Raw genomic sequence first — 10,813 nt, forward strand, 5'->3', positions numbered from 1 at the left:
CTATCAGACTTAAGTTTTGCTGCTTTTCGTCCTCTATTACCCAGTTAATGGGCTTCCACAGTAGATTTGTATACATCTCGATGGCTGTGCTCAACTTTCACTATTCAACTGCTGTTTGAATTCTTTACATGATCATCCGTTGGATTCTATGAACATCCGTTGGATATATGATCATCCGTCGACTTTCTGAACATCCGTTGATGGTCATTTGATCATCCGTCGATGGCTTTGTTAATCATCCATCGGTAGCTATTTTGGCACTTGACTTCATTTCACTTATGCAGTATTACAAGACATCATTTATATATAATTAATCAACCTATTCTGCATATCTAGTTAAAGTCAACATGACTTATAGGCTACTACAGAATCTATACAAAGATGTATACAGAACTGTGCTACAGACTTATTATTACATAAGCTACTAACTCGATGGATAATAAGTTAACATCCGTCGGGACTATAATGAGTTATCCGTTGGGACTATAATTCTTATCCGTCAAGTGCTACATTATTTCACTAAGTAAAATCCACTTAGATGTTTTGTTTATGAAATCATCAAGTACAGAACATATGCACAACAATCTCCCCCAATTTATGTCTACTGGAATTGTAGGCATAAATTAAGAGATACTTGATGATAACAAAATATCATAAACATACAGCTTTAAAGATAAGCAGATAATACTGAAAGTGCTTTAAGTAATCAAAATGTACAAGGTTTGGCTCACAGTCATTTTCAAGATGCTCCTCTAGCCTGAGCAGATTTTTCTAGTTTCTTGAAGGTCTGGATCTTCTTCCAAGCTTTCTGTTATTTTTATCAATCTGATTTTGGAGCTGCCTGTGGAATTCCAGTTCATCAGATTCTGAGAGATCTAGCTTTTCTTGCATTTCCAAGAGAGTCTCATTGCTAAAGATGCTCAATTGGTCTTCTAATCTGAAGAATCTTCTCACACCCTTGTCATCTATGAACTCCATCAACCAGTAGGGCCTTAGATGCACTCTTCTCCCAGTGTATAGAATGATTAGAGTCTTTGGGAGTGCATCTTTAGCTCTAATACTCCTTAGTTCTTCAATCTTCTTTAATACTAGTCTTCTTGCAGTTACATTGAACCCAAAGTTCTTCTTGAAGGATGAATAAACTTTAATAGTACAGCTTGGCTCTCTTGAAGAATCCTGTGAAGAGGCCACACAATCTCTTTTCCTCCTTTGTACTTGAACACTAACCTTTCAGGTAGGTTCCTGTATGCATCAATTCCCCTCACTTCATCCAGTTCATCCGGATAGAGGTTTAGATCTGAAAATTCTTTGATGTCACACAAGTACAAGTAGTCTCCCTTGTTGACTTTGGGTTGAGCTTTAACTACTGACTTGGATTTGAGTGGTGACAACTTCACTTTCTTGACTACCCTTGACTTTGTCCTTTTTGGCTTGCTAAGGATTGGTAAATTGAAGTCAGGAATTGGTATTTTATCCCACTCTATTGGCTCATCCTTGGGCACAATAGGTTCACCATGAATATTCCTGTAGGGATCCACCACCCTTATATCTTCAAATGCCACAGAGGGCTTTGATGCTTGAGTTGTAGCTGGTGTGGGTACCTTAAGAAATTGATCTTCCAATTCTTTGTCAGCAATATCCAGTTTCCTTTTTGTTCTTCTAGCCAATTATTTCTTCCTTGGGAATTTCTTCTGTTCTTCAATTTTCTTCTTTGATTCAGCAGCTTCAGATGGTTGTGAGGGAATTTGTTGAGATGAATTCACAGCCTGTAGCTTGGCCAAGATAGCAATCTGCTCTTTCTTTTGTTTAGACTTCTGTGCATCTAGAGCAACTTGCTTCTTTTCTTGCTTCAATCTGGCTTTTTCTTCTCTCTTTGCTTGAGCAAATTGTGGATGTCCAGCTACCACACAATTTTCTTTCCATTTCTGAATATCTTAGCAATTCTCCTTTTGGAAGCTGAATCAACTGGATCTTTATAGAAGAAAATTGATCTTGACAGAAGCTTCTTCTCATCAGGCTTGGGTGTCTCATACACAGTGTCCAAGGGGTTCTTCAAAGATGATTTTGGATAATTTGCCCTTGGTTTAAGAATTGTTTCAGCCTTTGGAGACTTGATGCAGGAAGACTGTCCTTTTTACAGATAATTCATGCTCATCTCATTCACACTGATTTGCTTGACTTGAGAGTGATGGATGGCTGACTTAACTGGCTCCTTGACAAGTTTAAACTTTTTCTGTATCTCCTCATCAATTTTCTCCCAGTTGATCAAACTCAACTTTTCTTTCTCAGCAACTTTCAAATTTGCTGTTGCTGCTTGAATCAGATCTATACCATCTGCAACTGGTGGCTTGGAGACAGTAATTGAAGGTACAATTACTTTGCTGATTTGTACTTGAAGTTTCTCCCCCTCACTTGGTCCTTTCTCCCCCTTACTTGATTCTCTCTCCCCCTTTTTGTTATCATCAAGTTGAGGAGTTAGGCCTTGTGCTTTAGCCAGTTGCATGAGAAGATTTGTCTGAGTCTGTTGATTTTGAAGAAGGATAGCCACTAAATTCTCAATAACATGAACTCTGTCTTCCAGCTTGGCCAGCTTCTTTTCAGAATCTGATTCTCTCCTCAATCTTAGTAATAGATCTTGCATGGTACCATATGGCATGACTGAATCTAGCTTCTCAGAATTGTAGGTCTTCAAGTCAGCTATATCCTTTTTGAGTTCATCTACACTCAGATTCGGTCTTAACTGCTGGATCTTCATGAGATGTAGAGAGTCTAGGTGAGCTTGAAGAATAGCCTCGGTACCCGCATCTGAAGTTTCCTGAAGGGCCTTTTGAATAGCCATAACTTGCTTAACCAAGGATACACCAAATTGTCCTGGTGTAGATTCCTTTGTCCATGCCCATTCAGGTAAATCTGAAAGAGAACTTGGGCCTTCATCTCCCCCTAAGTTCATGCTTCCATCCAAAGAAACAGAGTCATCATCATTAGAATTTACTTCAAATTCTTCAGATGGCTCACCAGTTTGGGAAGGCATCCTATTGACAGCAGCTTTATCTCTTTGAAGAGATTTTGAGATGTGTACTAAGTTCAAAGTCTGTTCTGCCTCCACATTGCCCTGAGCAGCCAACAATTGATAGGCTGACACAGGATGAGTAAAAGTCTCAGCATCCAAGGAAATGTTATCAATTACAGCTTTGTAATGTTGCTGAAATTGTCTTTCCTTTTCAGCATCATCCACAATCATCGACTCACTAGTAATGGCTGGATCCACCCTTATTTCTCCTGTACCTGCCTTTCTCTCATAATCTCTCTTTTGTTGCATCAGGGTCTCACCCTGGCTCCCCACCCTCACCTTCACCTACTAAGGTGGGACTCCTCTCACTCACTTTTGCCAATCCTGAATAAATGGATTGCTGATTTTCACTCTTTTCCTCTCCTTTTGCCTGGGAGCAACCCAACCTCTCACTCAATACACTCTCCTCTCTCAGTCCTAAGAGTGACTGTACAACCACTAAATCTTCTAAACTTGAAATAGTTGAAGTTTGAAGTTGTGCAGAGATACTCAACGGATAAGTGATATCCGTCGAGTGAGTGGTAATGCTATCCGACGGATAACTGCTGTTAAGCTTATCCGTCGGGATACAATCACTACTCGACGGATGAACAATATCCATCGAGAGAGTAGAAATGAATGAGGTGGGAAGATAAACTATTGTTGACTCTGTGTTGATTGAAGATATTTGGGGCACAGATGTCACAATAGAATCTGAAAGAATAGGCAAGTGAGCCAATAAATCATCTAAAAGATGATGCTCACTTGCACTGGATTTTGGCTTCCCCAACAGAGTTAAAGAAGGGGAATCACGAATTGAAGTGTTTATCATATCCACTTCCAGAGAGTTTGTTGGTGAGTAGGGTGTTTCAGATGCTTCTATTATTAGAGATTTTGGCTGTGACTCCATATTTATTGGAGCCACATCAAACTGAATTTGAGATAGTGCAAGGATTATCCAACTGTGTGTGTACCCTGTGCATCCCCGGAGGTTTTAGATTTCTTCTTTCTTGTGTAAGTTTGGGGTGAGCTTTTGTCCCTAACCCTTTTGGCCTGTGCTCTTGGCTGAGAGCTATGTTCAATAACTATATCCTTTTGGGAGGATGTAGCTAGAAGTGAGCTTTTGTCCTTTTTAAGCACTGCAGTTTGTTGGGAAACTGTAGTGTGGCTAGGCTGGGATTCACTCAACTCTCCAACCTTATTCTTGGGGTTTCTTTGATGTTCACCCCTTCCCTCACCTAACTTACCCTCCTTCACACTCCCCTCTTTGGCTTTGGTGGATTTTTCAACTGGTACCTTTTGAGAGATACCAGAGGGGGTTTTCTTTGATTTGGATTTAGAAATTGCAGTAGTTTTGGCAGCTTTGGTAGACAACTGTTTGGTCATTGTCACAGTTGCCATAGCTATTCCTGAACTCAAAGAAATGGAGGAGGTTGGAATAGTTGTAGGGATGGATGAACTTACCTCACTTTCCTGAGGTGTCTGCATTACAGGAAAATAGAACATTGGCACATCCCTGTGATGGTTGGCTCTGTTCAAATCTGCAATGAGTCTTCTCTCTTGAACCCAACAAGTCAGTTTGTTGTTTGGGTTCTCAAGCACAATTTCTTGACATAGATGGTTAGCCAATAACATGAAAAATCTAGCATAATACACATTCTTTCCTCTTTCAGCTAACTCACCTAGTTTAAAACCTAACTCAATCAAGACAAGGTCACTGAAATTGTAAAATTTATCTGTGACTAGCATGTATAGCATGTTAAGCATGAAAATGTTTACAGAATCAAAATTACTGACTTTTCCAGAGAAAACATTAGTAACTACATCACACATGAAACTCCACTCCTTCTTAAGACCCATTCTTCTATTATCACTCAGTTTAGAAGTAGGAAGTGCATAATGCATGGAATTAAGCATATTGATAATATCAGTGTCAGTGTGTGATGAAGTCACATTATTATCAGGAATTTTGAAACATGCTTTTATCACATCACTATTGATACAGAATTCATTACCTTTGATGGTTAGAGTGATGGTCTTGTCAGTAGAGTTGTAGATTGCAGTGGTCCACATCTCTTCAACAACTTCACAGAAGATTGTGGGTGATTCCAGCATGGCGTAATTTAGCTTGCAGTTCTTCACAAAGTCCATCATCTTGTGATAGTCCCTTGATTGCTGAATACCCTTATTGACCAATGCAGTGCAGTTGTTCTTCTCATAAATGAACCCAGTTTGAGACATAATTTTTACTACAGGTGCCATTGTTAGAGAAAGAAAGCTTGAACAGAAAGAGAATATTTGCTTGAGAGAGAATGAAATAAGAGCAGTTGAATTTGAGAATGATAAAAAAAAATAATTGGAATGAAATAAGCTTTTATACTATCTCAAAAATAACTGACAAAAATAATAAAGAAAAGTAAATTAACCAATAGAAATTGCCTAAAATAGCCGTTTAAAAATAAACTGTAAAAATTCCACCCATTATCCGTCGTGTAATGCTTACAAACTGTAAGTATACTCGATGGATATTGTTCAGGGAATTAACGGCTGAGATTTAGACAATTCGACGGATGAGGATAAACTGATATCCGTCTAGTCATAAAGTATTCCAGAAAAGTAATTGACTTTTATTAGCAAGTAGGGTATCGACGGATGACTAAACTCGATGGATAAGGGTCATCCGTCGAGATGCAAATTTTGACACAGCCAAAATCTCATCTAAGACTTAAAATTCAACTAAATTTCTGGCTACATTACAACTTGCAAAATAACTCAGATAAATTTAAGCATAATTAAGCATACCTAACTCACTTACCAACCTTGAAAAGGTGGATTCATCCAGTGGCTTGGTAAAGATATCTGCAAGTTGCTTCTCACTTGGAACAAAATGTAATTCTACAGTACCATTTATCACATGTTCCCTTATGAAATGGTACTTGATGTTTATGTGCTTTGTCCTTGAATGTTGCACTGGATTTTCAGTGATGGCAATTGCACTTGTGTTATCACAGAAAATAGGAATCCTCTCAACTTGCAAACCATAGTCTAGCAATTGATTTTTCATCCATAAAATCTGTGCACAGCAACTGCCAGCAGCAATATATTCAACTTCAGCTGTAGAAGTAGAAACTGAATTTTGCTTTTTACTAAACCAGGACACAAGCTTGTTTCCTAGAAATTGACAGGTTCCTGTTGTGCTCTTTCTGTCAATTCTACAACCTGCATAATCTGCATCTGAATAACCAGTTAGATCAAAAGCAGAATCTCTAGGGTACCAAATGCCAAGTTTTGGTGTTCCCTTGAGATATCTGAAAATTCTCTTAATAGCTATCAAGTGAGATTCTCTAGGATCAGCCTGAAATCTAGCACACAAACATGTAGCAAACATTATATCTGGCCTATTAGTTGTTAAGTACAGAAGAGAGCCAACCATGCCTCTATAACTTGAAATGTCCACAGACTTTTCTGTAGTGTTTAATTCAAGCTTAGTTACAGTGGCCATGGGAGTTTTTGCAGATGTGCAACCCATTAGATCAAATTTCTTTAAAAGATCAAAAATATATTTAGTTTGACTAATGAATATTCCATCACTAACTTGCTTAACTTGTAAACCAAGAAAGTAAGTTAGTTCTCCCATCATACTCATTTCATACTTACTTTGCATCAATTTGGCAAACTTTTTACAAAGTTTCTCATCTGTAGAGCCAAAAATAATATCATCTACATAAATTTGAACAAGTATGCTAGAGCCATTAACATTTCTGAAAAATAAAGTTTTATCTACAGTACCTCTTGTGAAGTGATTTTCCAAAAGGAACTTTGATAAAGTGTCATACCAGGCTCTAGGTGCTTGCTTCAGTCCATAAAGTGCTTTCAGAAGATAATAGACATATTCTGGAAAATTTGGATCCTCAAAACTAGGAGGTTGACTGACATATACTTCTTCCTCCAAATCTCCATTCAGAAAGGCACTTTTAACATCCATTTGATAGACCTTGAAATTGGCATGGGCTGCATAGGCTAAGAAGATTTTGATGGCTTCAAGTCTTGCAACAGGAGCAAAGGTTTCATTAAAATCTATTCCTTCTTGCTGACAATAACCCTTAGCAACCAATCTAGCTTTATTCCTGATTACTCTGAATACCCACTTGGTGTCTATTGGATTCTTTCCTTTAGGCTTGGGTACCAGCTTCCATACTTTATTCCTTTCAAATTGGTTTAGCTCCTCCTGCATAGCTAAAATCCAATCAGGATCCAACAAAGCTTCTTCTACCTTCTTTGGTTCTTCCTTTGATAGAAAACTGCTATATAGACATTCTTCCTGAGTTGCTCTTCATGTTTGAACTCTAGAAGACACATCACCAATGATAAGCTCAAAGGGGTGATCTTTTTTTCATTTCCTTTGCTGAGGTAGATTAGCTCTAGATGAAGAGGCCTCATGATTGTCTTGATGTGTGACTGAGTTTTGATTGCTAGAAACTCCCCCTGAGTTTATGGATCTTTGATTTGAGAAGGGAGAATTTTCTGTAGGTGATCTGTCTTGATCTTCTGCTCCTTTTGATAACCCGACGGATGGTGAATTTTGATTATCGACGGATGAGGCAGGTTATCTTCTGACGGATAACACAGATTACCTTCCGACGGATGAAGCATTATGCAACTCGACGGTTGTTGAGTTTTGTGCTTCATTGGTGGTAGATTTGTCTGCATTATCCTTAGACACTGTTTCTTGATCACTCTCATCATCACTTTCATCACTAACCATCTCAACATTGTCGAATTTGAGGCTCTCATGGTGATCTCCATCTTCCAGTCCTTCAATCTTTTTATCATGAAACACAACATGTATAGATTTCACAACAATGTTGGTTCTTAGATTGTAGACACTATATACTTTACCAACAGCATATCCAACAAAAATTCCTTCATCTGCTTTAGCATCAAACTTCCCATTTTGATCAGTTTGATTTCTCAGGATATAGCATTTGCAGCCAAAGACATGAAAAAAGTTTAGAGTTGGCTTCTTGTTCTTGAACAATTGATAGGGAGTCATGCATCTTGCTTGATTAATCAGAGAAATATTCTGAGTGTAGCATGCAGTATTTACAGCTTTAGCCCAGAAATACGTTGGAAGTTTAGATTCTTCAAGTATTGTCCTTGCAGCTTCAATAAGTGATCTGTTCTTCCTTTCCACTACTCCATTCTGTTGTGGAGTCCTTGCTGCTGAAAACTCATGCAAGATCCCATTTTCTTCACAAAATGCTCTCATGACATAGTTCTTGAACTCAATTCCATTGTCACTCCTGATTCTTCTACCTTTGAAATCAGGATGATTGTTAACTTGCCTTATGTGATTGATGATGATTTCACTAGCCTCATCTTTAGACTTTAGGAAATATGTCCAAGAGAACTTTGAGAAATCATCTACAATTACTAGGCAAAATCTTTTCCTTGATATTGACTATACATTGACTGGGCCAAACAAATCCATGTGAAGCAGTTGCAAAGGCTCTTCAATTGCTGAATCAAGTTTCTTCCTGAATGATGCTTTAATCTGCTTCCCCTTTTGGCAGGCATCACACAGTCCATCCTTAGTAAACTCCACTAGAGGAATGCCTCTTACTAGTTCTTTCTTTACCAACTCATTCATGGTCTTGAAGTTTAAATGGGATAGCTTCTTGTGCCATAGCCAACTTTCATCTTGACTTGCTTTACTGAGAAGACAAGTTACAGATTCAGCTTTAGTTGAGTTGAAATCAGCTAGGTACACATTTCCTCTTCTCACACGAGTGAGAACCACTTTGTTGATTTGATTATTAGTCACAACACAGGCTTCTTTGTTGAAGGTTTACTGAATTGCCTTTATCACAAAGCTGGCTGATACTTAACAGATTTTGTTTAAGACCATCCACTAAGGCAACCTCCTCTATGATGACATTATCCTTTGAAATCAAGCCATATCCCACAGTATAACCCTTGCTGTCATCTCCAAAAGTAATACTTGGACCAGCTCTCTCCTTAAACTCAGTGAGCAGGGTAGAATCACTAGTCATGTGTCTTGAACAACCACTATCCAAGTACCAAAGATTCCTTCTGTTTCCCTGCACACATCAAAATCAAATCAAGTTGATTTTGGTACCCAAGTTTCCTTGGGTCCTGCCTTGTTAGCTTTCTTCTTCTGTTTCTTAGGTCTTAACTCATTTGACTTGGGAATTTCAGATTCTTCCTTAGTCATTTGGGTTGGACCTTTGAAACCATTTAATGCGATAGAATTATCATGCATATTATGGCTACTAGGAAATGGTATGCTTGGTGTAAACATGTTATTCCAGTAGGGCATGCTAAATGGCATTTGAGGCATACTGTATGCAGCATAATATGGATTAGGTGCAAATGGCATATTAGCAAACTGTGCATTCATGTTCTGTGTAGGCATAGCATTAACAGGCATGGAAGGCATTGCATTCATGTGAGTAAATTGAGACTGAACAGACATGGAAGTAGGCATGGCAGATTTGCAATTAACAGATTTTTCTAGGAGCATATTAATCAGGTGTGTAGTTATTGTGTTTGTTAATCCCTACTTTACCATTCCTATTGTTTTTCCTTTTAGTCTCTGTTTTTACCTCAATTTTCTCAAGTCTGTCACTCAACTGTTTGACAGTCATGTGACCAATATTAGCCTTTCTCCCTTTCTTAACTTGGCTTGACTCTCCTAAAACAAAGTTCTTGGAAACAGACCCATACTTCTCATTTAGCTTGATTAGTTTGGCTTTGCTAATGGGCTTGCTCACAGCTGACGGATGAGGATTTTCATGTTTCGACGGATAACACTTTTTGTTATCCGACGGATAGTCCTCATCATCTGTCGAGTCTACATCTGTCAGCAAACCATCTACCAAATTGGGTTCTAATTTCTCTTTATTCTTTTTCCAGGCTTCATCACAAAAAGACTCAATTCCTTGAACTTTGGTGATTTGAGCATGGACATCCCTGGATGTTTTCCATGCTTTAATCACCTCTTGTTCACGCTCGAGCTGCTTCTTTAAAATCTCTTCCTTTTTCAAGGACTCAGTTAATTCCTCCTTAGCAATCTTACACTCAATTCTTAATTTCTCAAAATCAATAAACTGAGACTCAAGCACATTATTCCTCTCACTTAAAAACAAGTTGTTTTATTTGATTTTAGCATTTTCTTTAGTAAGAGACTTAAGTGTAACACGCAAATGATATAATTATGTAGACATGTCATTTATGGCATCATTACACTCAGCTTTAGATAAATGTGCAAGGTTTGTAGTAATTACCTGATTGCTTGAGGAACTAGTCTCTATTTCATCAGACTTGGCCATTAGGGCTAGATTGACATAGCTGACATCCTCATCTTCATCCAAACCATCTGCTGCCCAGTCATTCTCTTGTGTAATAAAAGCCCTTTCCTTTTGTTTGAGTAGATCATAGTATTTTTGCTTATAATCCACAGACTCAAACCTTTTCTTACTGGAATCTGACTTTCTACACTCATTTGCAAAATTCTCTGCCAAGCCACATTTGAAACATTTGATTTTTGACTTATCCACCATGTTTCTATTTGGCTTGGCTGCTCCAAAGTTCTTTTTGAACTTGAGCTTGGAAAATCTCCTGGAGAGAAATGCTAGGTGCTCATCAATGTCCTCCATGTCATCTTAGCTCAATGAATCTTCACTTTCTGCTGCAAGCCCCTTGCCCTTGTTCTCACAGACCTTAGAAGTTGACTCAACAGCT

This window comes from Apium graveolens, chromosome 11, assembly GCF_009905375.1.
Source record: "Apium graveolens cultivar Ventura chromosome 11, ASM990537v1, whole genome shotgun sequence".
In the NCBI taxonomy this organism is placed as follows: Eukaryota; Viridiplantae; Streptophyta; class Magnoliopsida; order Apiales; family Apiaceae; genus Apium; species Apium graveolens.